Source organism: Centropristis striata, chromosome 8, assembly GCF_030273125.1.
Source record: "Centropristis striata isolate RG_2023a ecotype Rhode Island chromosome 8, C.striata_1.0, whole genome shotgun sequence".
In the NCBI taxonomy this organism is placed as follows: Eukaryota; Metazoa; Chordata; class Actinopteri; order Perciformes; family Serranidae; genus Centropristis; species Centropristis striata.
The window spans coordinates 25,742,980-25,763,481 of NC_081524.1; the positions used below are offsets into that span (position 1 = coordinate 25,742,980).

Genomic DNA, 20,502 nt, shown 5'->3' on the forward strand with positions numbered 1-20,502 from the left:
TTAATTTCTTCTAATTATAATAAGTTATGGCTTACATTTAATGAAGACCTAAAATTAAGTGTCTCAAAAAAATATTTAATATTACAAAAGACCAATTTTAAAAAGTATGTTTAATATGGAAATGTTGTTGTTGTCTCTGAAAAGTATGTCCATCTATATGACTCAATACTTGGTTGGAGCTATTTGACTTGAACTACTGGAAATGGACTTCCATCATATTCTAATGTATTGAGCTGCACCTGTACTAGTGAAATGCTCACGAGTCATTTTGACAAAAGCTCACATGGGATGTTTTGGGTGGTATTGACAGACGACCTATTCTGTCATTTAGGTTAGAGATCTTGTTGGAGAATGTTGTCTAGTGTGTCACTGAGGAACATGCGACCACTTTCAGCTTGCCATTATTCTGTATTACATAATATTGCAGCAACCGTTGTCTGTGTGGAGTTTTGAAAAGTGTAACCAGACTTTAGACCCACTATTGCCCTGACTCACTGTAACTTGAACAAGCTGCAGGAGCGACGTCGTCTCACTCGCCCTCTTACACTCTATAATATTAAATGTCTTCACCGCGGTTTCTCTGCTGTCTGCTCTGCGCAAACGTGCCATGTGTGTGTGTGGAGGAGAGGACAGAGAGGTCATGTGTGCCCATAAATGACGGCAAATGTGGTAGAGAACTTTCAGCATGGATTTTTTTCTATTCATTCAGCTAACATGCTGTGAAAAATTTGGTCAGTACCTTTAAAAGTGTTGAGTTCTGTAACCCACCCTAGTCATGATAACAGGTGGTTGGTCTCTGGTTTGGGGTGTTGATGTTGCCGTTGGTGTTTTTCTTGGTGTCAACCAACTGGTCCATGACTTTTGACCCAAGTTTCAACAGACCAAAATCTGTGAAAGTTCTGAAAGTTAGTAAGTGGATGTTAAAGCTTTGTTACTTCTTTACTAGCCCATCAAGTTATGCATAATTTTGCTTAGTGATGAAGATCTTTGAAACTCTCTGTAGTCCATATATTTATATAAACAATGGATCACAGGTCAATAGTTCATATCACGAACACAGCAGTTCCCCTCAGCTTTAAAGAGACATTAGGCTCACTGTTTTAGTTCCAAAGTGGGCAACTAAAAAAAAATAGTTATTGGAGTTATAATACATATGGGCTTCAACTAACGTGAATGAGATACAAAGCAAATATTCTGAGTGACATGTAACACCTTAAAGCTAAAATAATTCTTGTAACATTTCTTGTGGCTACTGTGGAACTAAACCTAATGACCACGGGAGAAAACCATTTTAATATTCAACATACTTAACTATCTGAAAGTATTAGACATTCATTATAATCATCATTAGTGTTGGCTAGTACTCATTTGTAAAAGCAAAAACACAAGTTAAAAGTAAACCTTTTTAGCAGTGATTCACATACATTTGAATAACACGCCACATGGCATCTCAGCTGCATGTGATTAGAAGACTTCGAAAGTATTACTTAAGCACCAAATCTAACACAAGTCACATGTCATCTATCACTAGATTGAAACGGAGAGTTTTCATCATGAATGTTGTGATCAAAGGGAACAGTTCTGAAAAACCCCTTGACCTTTAAATACTACCTCAACAGGGTTGATTTGATAAGTTATACCCTGAAAAAGACAACCCCCAAGTTAAAGAAATTATTTGTGACACAAACAAACTATGCAAATCATGCAGAAATCTATTGCCTTTTTAATACACCCGAGACAGACAAGAAGCAGTTCTAAGCCCCATCTATGCTGCCACTTCCTTACTTGAAAACACCAATCCAACCTTGAGTTCAAGACATCAAACTTCAACTGTAGTCATGATAGGAGGGATCCAGTATGGTCTAAATTATTGCAACCATCTAAATTATTGCAACCATTTGTAGGATATGAAGAATATCTAAACAAGAGAAAAAAATTCTGAGATCCCACAACAGGTACACCTCTTTGCACAAGATTGTTGATGACTTCAGTGTACATAGTATAACTGTTGTCTGTGTTAAAAAGTAGAACAAAACACAAATTATTCTGACAACAGATTCAACACACCAAACCATTCAACACACACGTGATAAAAGCATGAGCGTGAGCATGTGATTAAAAAAAACTGTACCTCAAACCAACAACTTGTCATGTTCATTAAAAAAACAACCTAGTACCAACATTAGCTTAAGCCCTGTAACAGAAAAGGGGTTCAATTGGGTCACTATTCTGCTGTTACAGCCAGTCCATATGAGTCTATACAACTATAGTCAAGCTGAAGTCAAGACTGGAATAACACATGTACACACACACCACACACACACACACACACACACACACACACCAGGGCACTGTTGCCAGGCGAGACACAGTCAGGTTCAGTGTAAGACCCAGAAATAGAGTCCCAGTAAGGACAGGTGGAAGGGTCACATGCAACAACCCCATTGCCCAAATTACCAGCACACAGAGAGAGAGAGAGAGAGAGAGAGAGAGAGAGAGAGAGAGAGAGAGAGAGAGAGAGAGAGAGAGAGAGAGAGAGAGAGAGAGAGAAGCAGAGAGGCTGGACCAGTGTACATGTTTTACAGGGCTGACTGTTAATGTGGTTTACCTTTTAAGGTGTAGCCGTTTTGAGTAAATCAGACATACGTTTGTGAGACACATGTACGTAATATTGTGTGTCAGGGCATGAATCACTCTTCATAGTATGAGAGCCTAAGTGTGTGTCTATGCATTTGTGTGCGTCATATTCATATTATACTGTACTTCACGCTGGTTTACTGGAGACTTTTTTAATGTCAAATAGGCAAAAAAAGTGGGAGGAACCTGACCAGAAGTTGATATTTTACACCTGAAATGGATATGGGTTGATCAGGAGTTGCTATATGTCTATAAGAGAATTACTGACAGAGCCAATGAGGATTGTCATTTATCACAAGTATGGATATATGGACACGTTTGACTTGATGATACCCATACTCATCAAAAGTGCATTATTTGCACTTAGGTACCAGTTTCATTTGAGCATTTGGCTTAACATTTCTTTCGACCACATCTCACATTTTTCTTTAGCGAACAGATGTTACTCAGTTAAGAGACAATGACTATGTTTACATGCACATTTATATTTCACTATTATTCAGAATATGACAATACCCAATGAACTTGGATATCAACAATCCAACAAGTTTGCCACCACCGGAAAACTCACATTTTGAGGCAAAGAAGCAAAATGGCACAAGGAGCTCCAGTCGTTCCATGTGTCCATAACATGTTACATTGTTATATTTTATGCTTGTAAATGTAACCAAGGACAACTGGCTTTCTCTCATCCTTTGTGACAATGCTTTAAAAATGTTAGATTAAGTTTTTTCCAACTAATTCTTTATAAAGTTGCTAGAGCAAATGTCAGTTAAACATTTGGTCTCCTCCTCTCCCACTAACACAGCTCACTTTGTTTTGCTACATTGTTTTTCCTTTTTGCAGTTCTGAAAATAGCCTGCCAGAAGTTTGTGGAAGTGGTCTCAAAGTCAGAACCATTCAAAAAACGTATTCACACTAGAATCTAACCAAACCATGCCTACATTTGATATTGACCCAGACCGCCTAATAAGACCGAGGCTTTACAGCTGCAATTTTAGTTCAGAATAGTTTGAAAATTTGGACACAAAAAAGTAGGTGTGAAATGGCCCCAATTCATGCAGACAGTTTGGATTTTATTTGGCAAGGTTATGGGATATCACTGTCCCAAAGTCTGCTACTGATGTTCTCAACTGCTTTTAAACTTCATCCTCCTGCATTGAAGTGGCTGTGTTTTTATGGTACTTGTTAGTCAATTAAATACTATCCATGAAGTTCAGTTTGAGAAACGGATTCATGTGTTTAACGACTAATCAGTTGCCAAAACACTGCACAATGGGGATAACAGTGCAGTGTCTACTGGAAGACATTCATAGTGTTGTACTCAGCTGATCATCTGAATGGTAAAGAGATAGTTGTGTCAAGAATGAAAAAAAGAAAGCTAAAGAAAGGAGTTCAAACCTTGGCTCCTTTCTTACCTCAGCACTGCTGGACAATCATAGCGTGAAGTGGGTGTGATGTTTGATGATCAGTTTAAAAAATTTTTAAATAAGATTTTTTCATTGTGTTTCATAATGTGTTCACCTTTCTGTTATTTGAGCCGTTTATCTTAGCGGAGTTTTAACTCCACGCAAACACACACACACACCCGAGCCTCGTGGGCCCTTTTACGTCGTCAGGCCCCAGGGCTTGAGTCCCAGTAGGCCTGCGCAGTAAAACGACGGTGGAAGAACAATGACCAGTGAGTGCAAAGACTATAGACCAATTTACTGTTTACCAACAATGATGACGTATTTTGTGGGCGGGGCATAACTGGTGGCAGAAAGTGACAATAGTATTTAATTGAAATATATATATATATATATATATATATATATATCACAAATATAGTACATATACATATAGTCTGCGCACACAGCTGCCAGTGACGTAACAGTGACGTCTACTTCAAACTGGTCTATACCAGCTGCGCTGGCCAATGGGCTCCAACCAAGGCTCGGAATACTATGAGCGTATGCATGTTGGTCAGGGCTCGGAATTACGACCATTTTGGTCGTATATGCACCCGAAATTTAATCTGTGCGGGAGAGGAGACGACCTCCCCTGGGGGAGTGACACCGGGTGAGTTTCACAGCAGAGAAAGGGGCAGCAGTGAGAGTCGTTTCAGTAGTGATTGGTGCATGCGGATGAGTATATTAGTTTTTCATTAATTTAGCCTCTTAATTTGCAAAGTGCACAAGAATAATGCTAACTTTAAAAAGAACACATTTTTCTCTTCCCAAATCCTGTGGGTAACAAAATGTGAGCTGATACAGTGACCATTCTAACCAAACAAACATCAGCTTGACATTCTTAACTGACATGTACACAGAAAAAACTATTTTGAGCCCTGGCTCCAACTCATCCAAAATCACCACTCACTCCCACCAATGGTGAAACTTGATTACTCAATGACTCACACTTTCAGGTTTATAGGGCTGACCCCCACCTGTCCAGCCAAAAATAAGGGTCTGTGTCTTTAAGACCAGAAAGATAAATGTGAACCTGTAATCAGCAGCAATGTTCACTTATTGCACACATGCAGTACAAAAAAATGCTTTCACAAGTCTCCATCTAACCAGAGGTTACAGTTGTGGAAGTTTGTTGATGAGACAGAGAAGTGTCTTGAACAAAGATAATATTGTCTGATTTGTCCATCTGAAAAATGCCATTTCAGTGTAAGAATGTTTGGATGATATGTGATAGTAAAATTTTTTTTCCAAAACTTGCTTTGATTCATTTTTAATTAATTACTATATGCAATGATAAAATGCCCCCAGACCTCCCTAGCCAGCTCTTTTTCTTTCACTATCTGGCTGCTCCATGTCCTAGTGGAAAGCCCTGTTAACTGTGAAAAATGTCATGCGAGGTTTTTGCTCACATTTAGCTCTCAAAGTGCATTAGATTGATCACATTGTACTATAACATGTACAAAATGTTCTCCCTCCAGATGGTTATTTTTATTATTTGCTAATACTCAAGAGTATTTTTTTTTGTATTTGCCAACTGTTGAGATTTGCAATTTACACTACATTTAGATTTATGATTGATTTTTATTTTGATGTATAATTTTTATTTATTTATACAGACCAAAAATCCTGTTCTATATATTTTTCAGTATTTTTTAATATCGTCAATAATATTATCGCAAAAATACCCTGAAATATCATGATAATCTTTAAGAGCCATATCGCCCACCCCAACACGGAAGTTGAGCTTTTTTGGCTTTATGCGCCCCTGAGTATGAACGGGGGCCTCCAACGCTGTAAGCAGTGCTCTTTAAACGTCCATGCTACCAGCCCAGGCCCGTGGAAAAACCTTGCTTCCGAGACAGTCCTATGTTTATTATGGACAGGTCCGAAGCTTTTTCCAGGAAGGTGGTCCAAGATAGCACATAATTAAAGACAATGCATTTAGGTATATACCCATAATCACAAAGCAGGCTCTGCATGCGTCTCCTGATGCGGTTGGTGTTGTTGAAGCATGACCTCAAGTCAGTGGTGGTTCCAGGTGTGCTGTGGGCAGGCACAATTAAAGCACATGGGGGACTTACATACCAGCCCCCTTATATCTATAGAACATTTACATGAGGGGAAAGGCATCAACTGTCATCCTGCAGCCAGCAGATACAAGTCAGCTCCTTTGCACCTGCCTCCGCAGGGCTGTACGTTAACTTTATTTTTTCCCATAGCACTGGTGCTACAGAAGCTGATATTCTTGTAGAACAAGACAAAAACTTGTAGCACGACATACAAACGATCTGTTACATCGCAACCACAACAACCACAAGTAGTACAGTACATAATTTAAACAGGTCGTGACTGATAAAGGACATTAATGTTGCATAGAATACACAAAATCCAGTTAAACATTTTTATTTATTTGCCCATAGGACAAAAACACAAAACACTACATCAGCACCAGCTATGTAATAATAGTTGCTCCTTTCCCTTTAGCACGTTGCGTTGCATTTATACATTTTCCATGTTTACATTTCCATGTTTCTTTGTCTTCACTTTACTTTCTTTGGCGTCAGTTTTTTGTTTTTGCACCTGGTCCTGTGTCTTCCTCCTGGCAGGCCTGTTTGGGTCCGTTTCTATTCAGTACCTAAGAATACTTTCTCATTGACATGTGTTGTTATCTCCTAGCTCAATGACCACTTGTACAATGTAGTGTGACGTATATCCGTTTTAAGAACTGCACATCACTTTACTTCCTGTCCCGCATACAGTATCTTAGCCTCCAGTGATCACATTACAGCTTTTCATCCTTATGTTTGTTCCTCCAATTTTCACAGTTAGCTTGATACATATAGTATTAACAATTTGTTTAACAGTACCCCTTTGTTTTTCATCAGTTATTATTTCTCCTCTGTGAGCATTATCTAAGCTGTGAAAATCAGGCTAACATTGGTGCTATACTGAGTGACTAGCTAACATGGTTATCCAAGACACTGAGGTAATTATCAAAATGATCATAAACACTGTTCATAATAAATGGTAAGCACTATGAACAATACTACAGCAATGGACACAGCGAAACATGAAAAGTGAAGAAACTAACTTAAAGTAGAAATACAACACTGTTCAACTAATGTAAGCTAATGTGCTAGCATGCTAGCTGCTTCAATCGAAGGCTCACTAGCTACATTAATGTACTTAACACTGGTAGACAGAAGCAAACATCTATGATCCATATAATTGATCCAGATAATTAATTAATTCCAGATAATTGAGACAAAGAACATGATCTCTTGTGGTGGCAGTTTTAAAATGAGCCATGGTGAAAGTTGGCCCCAGTATATTCTGTTACGATCATGAGTTTATAATCAGACAGCATTAGTGCTAGCCGGCCTTTGTTCACCAGGATTGTTCCCATCGCACCGGTGCTATGAGGTTAAAGCAATCATAGCACAAACCAATTTTCCTGTTGCACTGGACAGCCCTGCTCCATCTTTTCCTTATTTGCTCAAAAACCAAAATGAAGCTGCTGAACGACACAGATGACGCACAGTGCCTTTAACTTTACTCTATAAAAAGGTAGCAGTTACTAATTTCATCTCCCTTTTTGTATGCTGACACTTTGATGCATTTTCTTTGTCAAAAGTTCCAAACATGACATTATTTAGTCAACCTCTGGTCATATTAGCTTGGCATTGTTACATATTAAGGCTTAACCTGACTACGAACTTTTGGAAAAAAACAAACACTACCCTACTCTTATAAATGAGTTGAATTGATAAGCTTGAGCGATAACACTAACTTTTACAGTGAGCTTAGGGATTTCACTGTTACAGGAAAGATTCTTGATTAATTGACATATCACAATCTTAACTCAAGCTTCCATGCAACCTCATTTTTATGCAACAATGGGCCTCATGGAGGTAGCATTATAAACACATTTCTTCTTACTGTTATTATCTTTAATAGTACTCGTTGATTTGGGATTGGGATTCACCAGTGTTTTCTTATTTTTGCCCTTCTCTAGGGTAAGAGAACATTTTCCGAGTGGTCGAGAGCACTCTTACCAAGATAAGAAAAGACTATCTCGTCTCACATTGTTCACACAACTCTTTTTCCAACACAAGGAAACACAAATTTCAAATTTGAGGATTTATTATAATATAATTAAATTAAGATTGTTAAATATCATAGATAACTACTTATATATTTTATTATTATTATGTTTCAACCATGTGTTGTTTGTGTGTGGTATTAACACAGGCAAAATTTTTATGATTTTTTAAAAACACAATGGAAACAAAAATTCAACAGAATGCAAAAATGTGATAATCCTTTTTAATATTGATTCAATTTAATATTGTACAAAGATAATATAGTTATTGTTTTACCATATAAACTTAATGCATTTTTTAAAAAGATACATGCTTCTAAATTTGATGCCAGCAACACCCAAAAAATTGGGACAGGTTGTGAATAGCTCAAAATATATTCCACAGGTTATCTGGTAACAGATGACGTTATCATGTGAGAAAGGAGTATCCTCAAAAGGCTCAGTTGTTCACAAGCAAGAATGGGGCGGGGTTAACGACTTTGTGAAAAACTGCATGGTCAAATATTCCAACAGTTTGAGAACATTTTACAATACACAAAATTGACAATCTATTCTTAACATCATTTAAAAATTCAGAATGCAGAGAAATCTCTGCATGTGATTGACTGTGCGCTTCTTCAAATTATCAGAATTTTACAGTGTGTAAAAAGCTAGGACGAACATTTATGCATGCAATGATTTTTTTCCCTCATCCCCATGCTGTATAAGCGAATAGTCTCAGGTATCAGCCTTCACCATTTAACCAACCTAACATCCCTTTACAGCCAAACTATCATATATCTGGACAAGAAAGTATGAAGATTTCATCAATGTCCTAAAGAAGTATAATCTGCTCAGTTTGGACAATTTAATGAAATTCTCGAAACTCACTCTTTAAATTATCTAGCTCTACCAATTCATCCATTTAGTTATGAAGGTGTTCTTCATAACTAGACTTAACTATCTGCTACTAACACTCGTTGGATAGTACATACTGGGAAATTTCAGCAGCTCCTGCTAGCTTAAGGATGTAAAAAAAGTCAGCATAGCTTTGGTTTGGTTACATCCATGGCATGTAATCTGTCCATTTATTTCCACACAAACTTGAGGTAACCATGTCTCTTCTTTGCCTGCTGTCTGTACTCAAACACCCCATTCTCCCAACAAAGTTCTGGAGTTATACTGGTCGTATATCATGGAATCATTGTGATAGAGAATAAAGGCATGGGATGAAACAGGGTTAATTGAGATGTCAGGCGAATAATTTTTTGTGTTCTTAAGTTGTGACTGTTTGCACATTACAGGGTATTCCTATGATTTATACTTTTTTTAAGACAGAAAATAAACAAGAATAGAAATTGTATATTTGTACATATACACATGATGCCATGTGATTCATTAGCCACAATTATCATTTTTTGCTAGGTTTATGTACAAGTGCACACAGCTCTGTTACAAACACTCTAACAATGTGCATGTGAGACATGGACATGTTCACTGCAAAGAGCACCATAAAATACCACCAAATATGCCAGAAGAGAGACAGCAAAAAAACAACTGATGACAACACATATGTGAAGTAACATGAACGCAATATTTAATTAAATCATTTAATGGTGTATGTAATTTTTAATCATGATACAAATGCTTTAGTAACATTTAGTAACAAAACAGAGAAAAAGTAAATAATCAGACAGGAAAATCTGTTTCGGCTAATCCAACAAACTCAATTCTCACCACATCAATGTGTAGAACGAACTGAGGATGAAAACATTAACTGATAACACTTAAGATTTAAGTTCTGTAAAGTATCACAAAAAATACAAGCTTTTAAGAATTTTGTCCTGTTACTATTTTTTTATGTCTTATTGTTGGAATGCTGATTCATCATATTCTGCGTTTAAGAAAGTATTTCAATAGATGGGTCCCAAGAGAGTCTCATCTCTATCCTCAGAGAGATAGAGCAGATGCACATAGAGCAACATCCCTGTAGAGAGGAGACACAGGCGGATACCATGTGGAGTTGGGTGTGAGGACGATACGGGCCGCTAGGTCCACATCTGAGCTGAGTCTGGTATGTTTGCAAGCAGCTTGGTCATAAATGTCATCAGAGTGGTCATCCTATTTACGTTATATACTGGGTTTAACTACCCAGCAATATATAATGTAACTCAAATAAACTCCACCTTTACCAGCTGAAACATTAATCCAATTAATTAATTAATAAATAACTAGCCAGCAAGTCAGGAGCCAAGAAAACCACTTTGGTACTGTAATCCCTGCCATCACCTGGCCTTTATCAGAGTCCGGACTGTCCAGTCATGTTCTGAGTGTTGACCCTGGGCAGTCAGCCCGGAGTGCAGCATGGAACTTAAGGTTACGAGTGACAGACTGGGAATCAAGGGATGGTCTATATTGCTTTAACTACCCTTATGAAGACCACAGTCTTAACTGTGTTGGTCTGTAAATAAAGTTATTCTATAAACAAACTGTTGTTCTATGTACTGCAAGTGTTGCTGGAGTTTTGACCTCTTTACATAAATCAAGACAACAGCGCACCCCCACACACACTTGACTATAGGCAAGGCTGATCAGAACTGCACAGTGTTGCCATCACTTTTCCAATGAAAGTAGCTGACACTAGCTCCAAAAGTCGCTAAAAGTCGCCAGATGATATAATGCATTAATTTGTGATCCCACTGCGCAGGCGCAGTTTATTTCTACGTACGACTCGGTGCTGTCCAGCTCGCGCAACTCTCATTGACAAAGACTGTTCTGTGACCATATTTGTGACTTAAGAAATACATCTTGACTATTTTGGTTGATATTCTTTATTTATGTACAGTGTTTCCCACAGGATTTTATGGGACTCTAAGATGCCTTAAATATTATTATATTTAAGTCACTTTATTTTAACAGTCTTCTTGTAAATTATGTGGTTGATTCTGTTAACACACTGTGCTCTTATTTTGAAAGCTGCATGCGTTTAGCGATAGGAAGTTAGTCAAAACAGTTAGTCACAGTTTAGTGTGATTAAAACAACTTTAAGTGTGAGCTAATGTTAGCTCGTTGCTACCAAACAGCATATGCAGAAGTGTGTTCCGACCTCTGATGGCCCATACAGGTTGATAGTATTTAGTTTGGTGCACCACACATACGGAGCCATCATGTGGGTGTGGGACTGATACAGACAGGTAGGCATGTTTCTATATCATGTTTTGAAGCGGAGAAGTGGGGAGGGCAGCTCGGTAAACTCAGTGCAAGTGTGTGAATGTACATGCATGTCTCGGAGGAGGACAGAGAGGTGGGGGTCAGGGTTTTGATTGAATGACGGTTGAAAGCTGAGCAACAGCTACACAACGGAAAATAACTTTGTTATGAATTGTGTAAAATACTTTCAGTAGCTTGAAATATGACGTTAGCGCAGCACATGAGGCGGGCTGCCACAGTCTGGGTAATTAATATCAAACCATGATGTATAAATGAGAGCATTTCAATAACTTTCTGAATTGGATTCATAAGAAAATTTCTCCACAAAATATTAACAAGCTCTGCATGCATGCTCGCTTGCAGTCGCAGGTTTGCTCGCAGCACTGGGAGTTAGCAGCAGAGCTTGCGACTGCTAGCAGTGTCTTCCTGCCTGCCCGAGCCCTAGACTGTGACTACTCTTGTACGCTTGAAAAAGAGACGTTGGGTCCCATGATGCTTTGTTTCTTGTTATAATGTTGTTGTTTTGTTTAATTTACAGTAGTTGGCATGTTTATGTATGGTTTATTTATATAGACCAGTAATGTTATGTGTTAAATGTTTGTACCGTGACTGTAAATTGTGTTAGTGACCGCCTTCCGTTCTCAACTATTTTAAATCGGTCTTACTGGCATTGAATTTCGAGCCTAATAAACTTCAGGGTATTCAGGGTATAAGATGCCTTTCTGTCAAAGAGCCCTGCTCACCACAGTATTACCTTCTTGCATTTTCCCCGATGGCCTGAAAAATGACGCTAAATTTGTCGCTAGTAGCTATTTATAAATAAACTCACCAAGAGGGTCTGAAAAGTTGCTTAAATCTAAGTTGGCAACAGTGGAACTGCACCAACTTAAGCACTGCACGTCCTTGGGTCCCCAGCATAGACTGTAAATATAACATCATAAACTAACCTTACTAAACTTTTCTTTCTGTGTGTATTCTGGTCTGACGTCTGTCTGAGGTGCACATTCGTCCTTTATAATTACCAGTTTATGACTGGGAAAAGGCATACAGTTTTTTGGCCTAACGCATCATTTATACATCTGGCCCCAGGCCTCTCGACTCCAAGTAGTTAGCAGCTCTGGCTATCTCATAGCAAGTCTCATGGTTACATCCGCAAGAGGGACTAAATGAAAGAAACACTCTTTCCCACTCTCAATGTGTTTGTTGACGAGGCATAATGATTATGAGAGGTGAAGCCATGGGATTCAATAGATCTGTGCAAATTCCTACTATGTTCAATGTGAAGTTATAAAAACAGAACAGATGATTTTGTGTGCAGGCTTGTCTACTCTGTACCGATATAAGTTTTGGCCATATTGCCAAGCTCATATACTTTATAAAAAGATACAGCTTCACTCCCTTCTACTGTAGAAAATCTTGTGCTGGTGGCATCATTTGGACTCACAGTCTGTGCAGAAGTGGTTGGCTGGTCGAGTTGTGGTATCGAGTTACCGATCATACATGTGCCTGACCAATCGCGAGTCAATCACAGTTGTCAATCATTACATTAGCCATTACCTCTTTTTCTAATATCAAATACCTAACTATTAAATCAAATAAATAACTAAAACTTATCAGAAAAATGAATAATTTATTAGACTAACTTGTACTATGACTCAGGTCTCATCCACTAAAACAAAAAGGGGAACACTTTTTACTCAGTGGACACCCCAAAGCATTTCCACATAGACATAGGCATAGACCATCATTTTAAAAAGAGGTGTCTGACTTATCCAAAACACTTCACACTCTGCTGCAAACCATTTCAGTGAATGCTGCAGGTAACAGCTTGACGGCCACATCATCTGCAAAGAGCAGAGACCCAATTCTGAGGTCCCCAAGCCAGACATCCTCCTCCCCCCGGCTGTGCTTTGACATCCTGACCATGACAATCGCAAACAGAACCGGTGACAAGGGACAACCAAGACCAACCTGAGAATGTTTGACGGACAGTATACGGACACAGGTCTCACTTTGCCTGTTCAAAGAACCGGATGGTTCGTAGCAACAGAACCCATACCCCCGCAGTTCCCTCTACAGAACTTCCAAAAGGAACACGGTTGTAAACCTTTTCCAAGTCGACAAAACAGTTGTAGACTGCATGGGCAAACCCCTATGAGCCCTAAAGAATAACTGGTCTACTGTTCCACGACCAGGACAGAATCTACATTGCTCACCCTGGATCTGAGGTTTGACAATCGGCCGAAGTCTCCTTTCCAGCACCATTATATATTATCCACTAACTGTTAAATTTTTAGGAAGTGGTAAAAAAATTTAACTTTCTGAAATTTTACAAACTAAATGACAAATCAACACAATACGCAGATTAGTCAAATGAAAAATATTGTTGCAGTCCTAATACAGAAATCTCAAATGACTTAGATAAAAATGTAATAAATATAATCTGAACATCTATAAGTAATTACATTAAATAGCCCATTTAATATTATCCTTTAAAATAGTATTGTTTGATACATACTTGTCATTACAGAAACTTTTTGTAAAATAAACAATGCCAATTAGTGATGCACCATTTGCAATTTTCTTGGCTTTTGATGTCTGCAGATTTTTTTTCTTTCTTTCCGAGACCACTAACATTTCTGTTACTTTCGCTTCTCTCTTGAAGTTGGTCCACCATTTAAGAGCCTGAGTCGAAGTTGTTGCTAAATTCAGAGCTATTCTTTAATCAGCTGGTGGCAGCAATAAATTGGACCTTGGCTTGGGTCTTGAGGAGTTGTAGCGTTTATTCACAAACAAACAACTGAAACTGTACACAGTACTGCTACAGTCACAGCCATCCACCATACTGTTTAGAATATGTTATCATCTTTACCTTGCTGTACAACAGCCCTTTCTGGCGGGGAACTGAAGCGGTAGGTAAGAATATGGAGTTGTTGCTCTACCTCTGCCCCGATTGGTCCGTTTATTTGTGTTATTGTGTGACTTTGGTGTCTAATTGATGGAGGCAGATCAGCAACTCCTCTGTTCTGAGAATTAAAATGACTGTTGTTGTCAAAGGAGTCTTGGGTCTTTGAAGAGAACGTGGTTAACAGCTTCATTTCTCTACCAGAAAGGGCTGTCTGACCACATAGTAAAGTGGTGAACATCATCCAAATATCAAGCTGAACAAAACTGATATAGTGTCAATAAAGTAGTAAATATGCTAGTGTGTGTACGTACCACATGCATATGCAGAAGCATATAAAATTTGAGCTGTTGACTAAATTCTTACAAATATTTAAATATAATTGGTTTTAAAAAAAAAAGCTGTCATGTAATGTGTATATAAATATGTATCACTATACAGGACACACCGCTTCATGTTGGATTTTAGTGCTTTATCTATTTTCATAGTCAATAGTAGTTTCTCTATACATTATTGTAATATTGGTCAGCTCCAGTATGGCAGAAGTGCCCTGTACCAGTGCATGCATAGAGAAAAAATTACTTCAACCCATATATGTATAAAGAGAACTGCATACAGTGTTGGAGGTGGGACACCAGTCATTCCTGTGAAAGTTGCTTAGTGGTGCATGAAGCTAAAAGTGAAACTTCCATGCATAAAAAATTCACAGATCTTCCATCTCTCTTTCACATATATGGGCCCATGAAACAAGCGCATGGACTAACGCTGTCCGAGCCAGCTACATCCAGATTAGCGTGCCATAAATTTGAATGGGAATAAAGCGATTTAACCGTACGATTCGTCTAGACTTACTAAATGTAACTGGACTGCATAAATTCTGGAGGTGTGATGTTCAGGGAAAAATGTTTGCCAATTCACAGATGTCCCTTTCCCAATGTAAGTCTATGGGGGAAAGTCTTCTTGGGGCCCAATGGCATCACGTGATGGACCTGCAAATTGTAATTCCAATTTTTGGCCACTATGTCAAACTGGCTTTAGAGCCCGGGTCTCTTCCTGGGGGCTTGCATCCACCTCAAGAGACACACAAGACCGTAAAACTCATTGCTTGTTATAAAGTTACTTCTTCATTTCATCCTCAGACTCTTTAATAGTTTGAGGGTGTGGCACCTTGTGAAAATTAAAACAGTCAACAACAATTTGGGCAGTGATGCAGTAGAACACAGTCAGTTCACATGGCTAAAAACACCTTTTTGATTATTCTGTTTGTGATTATACATATATGTCCCATATTGTGATATGGAATAATGGAAAAAACATAATTTAGCTTACACTTCAAGGTTCAAGCTACTTATTAATTTGATGCAGATGTCATTATCCTGATTGACTTAATAATTGTACCCTTTTTTAAATATTTTGTATCATTCAATGTACAACAAAATTATTATAATAACTAGTCTTAGTACTAGTAGATTTTACACAAATGTACACATACACATGTAAATATAAAAATGTAAACTTTTCACACACTGTTTAAAAATCTACATGGAGTGATTTGATTAAATTTATTACAATAAAGGCAAATACAATTGGGATTGTGCTGAGAGTGTCCATACACCTTTGTCAAGCACAAACCGCAATTTCATGATGAAATGTGGTGAATGAAGCCATTCATTTGCATAAAAGCAAATGATCAATATTAAAAGGGGGCACTAATGCCCATAAAGTCAATGGACAGATGTGAACAGAGGCAAGTAGATACAGATCCACAGTAAGCAGCAGCAGCTGAAGCAAAGATCCATCCACTCAAGTTAAAAAAGTTTCATCTATAGTTACAGTGTTGTTATCACAGATTGCAGAGAGACAGGTAGCATGAGTGAACATCAAGGCTGAAGAGAAAAATAATTGACACCAGAGTTCCTGGTAAGTTTTGGAATCAGTCTATCAGAGTTTGGAAGTTTTGAAATTGGTGTGTCAAAGCTGTCAGACACACAGTCTGAGCTTGTTGTCACAGCTGTGCTGTCAGTCAGGGAACAGGACATTGGCTGTTTGAGGCCAAAAGACACAGACTGTAAAACCACTCCAGTGGTCAAAGCAAGCCAAAAATTTACTTAACATTGTGTCAGTGGGATGGAGCTTTATCTTGGAGTGAGAGAGAACACTGACAAGTGCCACTCCTAGATGCTCCACTCCCACTGTGCACCCAGATTTGAGTTGATATTAAATCTATTTTGGAGCTTGGAAATACATACCCTAATGCAGACTGTTCCATTATACTTTTTGCAGTATTGCAAACTATAATGCCACAGTATGCTGTTGCACCGATATTGGTGTGTCAAAGTGTAATTTTAACATAAACACAGAAAACTTCATGAATTTTACATTTAAATGTAAACGTTTCATGATATTATAGTGGTTGGGGTACACCGACAATGGGGTTTGAAGGGGGCTAATCTGCAGAGTGGGCACATGTGCTTTTCTCGCTTATACCTACTAGTGACTGACTGAAACCTAGCAGCAGGTTAAGCTGGAAGCAATGTCATTATGAACAGAGCTCAGAGACTTAACTGGCAGCCAGAACAAACTAAACGTTTTCACTGTATTCTCCTGATTCAACTAATACTGTGAAGGAATTTCTACTGACAAAACTACAAGCAACCCACAGCAAACATTCAGATTTATAGCAGTCTGTGGTTTGGTGCTAATGAAGAAATGTGTGTAGTTTTTCTGGTAACATTCAGAATAAACATAAACAAGAAAATGGAACGAAACTGCCATCTGCCTGGATTACAAGTTAAATTCCAATTTAACCCTTATATATTGAGTAAGGAGGTCCTCACTGGTCTGTAAGACACTTCTGATAGAAGCTTCAACCTGAGGAGGGGCGGGTGGGGTGGGGGGGGGGGGGGGTGGGGGGGACATCAATTGTGACAAACCTCCTTATTTAAATCAGCAATGATTTCAGACCACAACATCTTCTGTTGAGCTTTGACAGAAAGAGGACCACAGAGACCTATATAGGCAGACAGAGACATGTCAAGATGTCTTCCAGCTGTGCATCAGCACTGGTCTCATCACAGTGCTGTTCCTTTCCTAGGAGCAGCCATCTCCCGGCAACTGAGTGCCTGTGTCCCTCTACTCCAGGGCAGGGTAGGGGCTGGGGCTGATGCGGTAGCTAAGCTAGCGGCTAGCGTTAGCTGCTATAGCATATGATTGCTGCAGATCTGCAGAGGACAGTCGGGGGTTGCTGGCTGGCTGCTTTGATACCGAAAACCATCGCCATCCACACGTCAGATCAGGATATAACCACCTAACGTCACTGTATAAAAGAAGATATCAACACGTCTCGATTATGTAGTAACACATTCATTCATTTCCATCTGTCTCCGAGTCCACCGGCATCCTCTACATCTCTATGTGGTGTCGTGCGTTAACTCAGGGCAGGTCGCGATACCGCCGCTGCTGAAGCTTGCCTAGATACACACTCACACTGATCGCATCAATCCTTAGCCTCTTTATGACCAGCCCAACACTTGGTGAACTCGCCAGATGGTTAGCTGTTAGAAACGACACGGTCACAGGGTAAACTAGAAGGGCAGCGGCTTGATAACGCCAACATTAGACTTAGGACACTGAATGCTACCAAAACGTTATGTAGACCATCATCATAATGCACAGTAGGCTCAGCTACTGTAGCTACGACAGCCAAGCCTTAATTGTCCAACATAATACACTGTCCGACACCGACGGTAACACACACACACACACACATATATATATATTTGATCGCAGCCTGCCTCTTGCCCTTATTATCCATCTGAGCAGCAGAGGAATGGGGACAGGAGGCCGGCTGACAGGTGCCAATAACGTAGAAGGAAACATTATGCTACCAAGCAGTTACCACTGATTGACTGTCACGCCTCTAACACACATACATCTTAGAGACAAGAACCAACTAGCGCCTGATTCATACATGAATACAGAAAGGTAAAAGCCGAGCGGCTGTGTCTCACCTCAGGCGGTGTGTCGAACCAAGTCCCGTGTAGCAGCCATGTTCGGAACCCCTCTCTCCCTCCGTCCGCACGAACCGAGCCCCCTCCCCCGGGTCAGCCGTCCCTTTTCCACGGCAGAAATCCAAATAATCTGCTGGCCAGTTATTTTGCTGATAAAATCCCGGTTAGGTTAGTTTCCAGTAAAAGCGCGTTATTCAGAGAGAGAGCGGGTTGTCGATGGGGAGTGATTGCCGGCGCAGCGCAGCTAGCCGTGCCTGAGGGGAGGTGGGCAGCCCGCCGCCTCAATCACCGACACCTCCAACTCTTTCTGCTCACCAAACTTAATGCTGATGGTCGAGATTTATTATTCTCAGATATACAAGATGCTACCTTACAATTTCAGCGTGGGCCAGTTGGACGAACAAGCCCGTCAGCTTTTTTAAAATCAATTTAAAGGCAAGAAGCTAACATTAGCTAGCTAGCTCTGAGCTAGCATGCTAGCTGTCTAATAAAACACTGCCATTGAATCTGGAGGAAGACAGTCCGCACACTGCAGCCTGCTGCTGGGCAGGCTACGGCCAGCCGATGGGCCGCTGGACAGGACAGGCAGACGCTATAAAGAAGTAAATATATTTTAGCAGGCACAGCTACAGCTAGCTCTATAGTGGCCAGCCCCTCCGTGATGTTAATATCGGTCAAAGGAGAGGGGCTGCATTGAGAGCGCACTCCCGACACCAGGCAGTACGGCCCAGCGCGCTCCAGAGAAATTTCCCACAAAATGGCTGCCAAAACAAATCCACCGCGGACAGTCACAAGTAACTTACAAAAGTTGGTGCTTTCATATCTTATCCGGCTTTAAATGTTTTACATGTTGTACAGAAAACCTTCACATTGAAGTATGTATACAGGCTTTGGTCATACGAAGAGTCAAAAACCTGGATTTTAAACCTCTGAAGTCCAGGAGATTTTGGTTCAAATTTGTCAACTTCCTATGCATTCATTTCTGTCTCTGTTTAGCATCTTTCAGTCTGTCCTTACATCACATGCATGGCTCCTTTTTCTCCGCACAAACTTGGCTATCAGTCAGATTTTTCATTTTATTTTAATTAAAGTATAAAGCTGCCAGGAACCCAAAATACAAACAAAAGACACAGGTGTCTATGGAAATGTACCATTTAAAAAAAACATTTATACACACAAAACAGCAGAAAAAATATAAATAATAAAACTATAAAAGTCTATTTGCATGTAAGTTAAAAATAGTAATAGTTTTCATTGTAGAAAGAAAATTCACATTTTAAAAATGGTCTAGAAACAAAAATGGCACACTGAAAGCTCCTATCAATGCACTTTCATCTGGCTTTCCCAGCTTGTCTACATATCATATATAAATAGCGTAAATAAAGCATGTGTATTTTCAATAAATAGATGGACTCCTGAGGGTTAATTGACCAACATGTAGTTCAAATCTACTTCCAACACACGGTCATTGTGAAAAGTCCGTTTCCCCAGAATGTAAAACATCTACGTTAACTTTTCGCAGTGGCAGATATTTGCCCATCATCTCAGCTGGAGACGTCGTTGTCAGGGGCGGATCACCGTCTACAGACAGTCTGTTGGCCCCTCCCAGCACTCTCATTTATAAGTGGGCCCTCTGTACAGGTACATCTCAAAAAATTACAATAGCATGAAAATATTTTTTGTCATTTCAGAAAGTGAAACTCATACATTATATAGATTCATTACACAGTGAAATATTTCAAGCCTGTTTTTCTTGTAATTTTGATGATTCTGGCTTAAAGATAATGAAATCCCAAAACTCAGTGTCTCAGAAAATTAGAATATTGTGGAAAAAGTTCAATATGTGAGTCCTGGGTCAGTGGTGATTTGGGGCCATGTCCTCTGCTGCTGTTGGTCCACTGTGTTTTCTAAAGTCCACAGTCAACATAGCAGCCATCTAGCAGGACATTTTAGAGCTCTTCATGCTTCTACAAGCTCTTTGGAGATGCTGATTTCATTTTCCAGCAGGACTTGGCACCTGCCCACACTGGCAAAGGTACCAAAAGCTGGTTCAGTGACCATGGTGTTACTGGGCTGGACTGGCCAGCAAACTGGGCTGACCTGAACCCCATAGGAGTCTATGGGCTGTTGTCAAGCGGAAGGAGAGAGACACCAGACGGCCTGAAGGACGAGAGCAACATGGTGCCGTAGGCTGATCTCCATGCCACG

The 20,502-nt window shown here is 39.5% G+C and overlaps 1 protein-coding gene across 1 annotated transcript in view; it reads right to left on the reverse strand.

Annotated features, from left to right (window-relative positions):
* Positions 1–19,047, reverse strand: part of dyrk1b (dual-specificity tyrosine-(Y)-phosphorylation regulated kinase 1B) — a 65,170-nt gene extending 46,123 nt beyond the window's left edge. The window contains exon 1 of the mRNA XM_059338638.1: positions 18,295–19,047. The gene's annotated coding sequence lies outside the window, so the exon portion shown is untranslated. The remainder of the gene's footprint in view (positions 1–18,294) is intronic.
* Between the last annotated feature and the right edge of the window lie 1,455 nt (positions 19,048–20,502).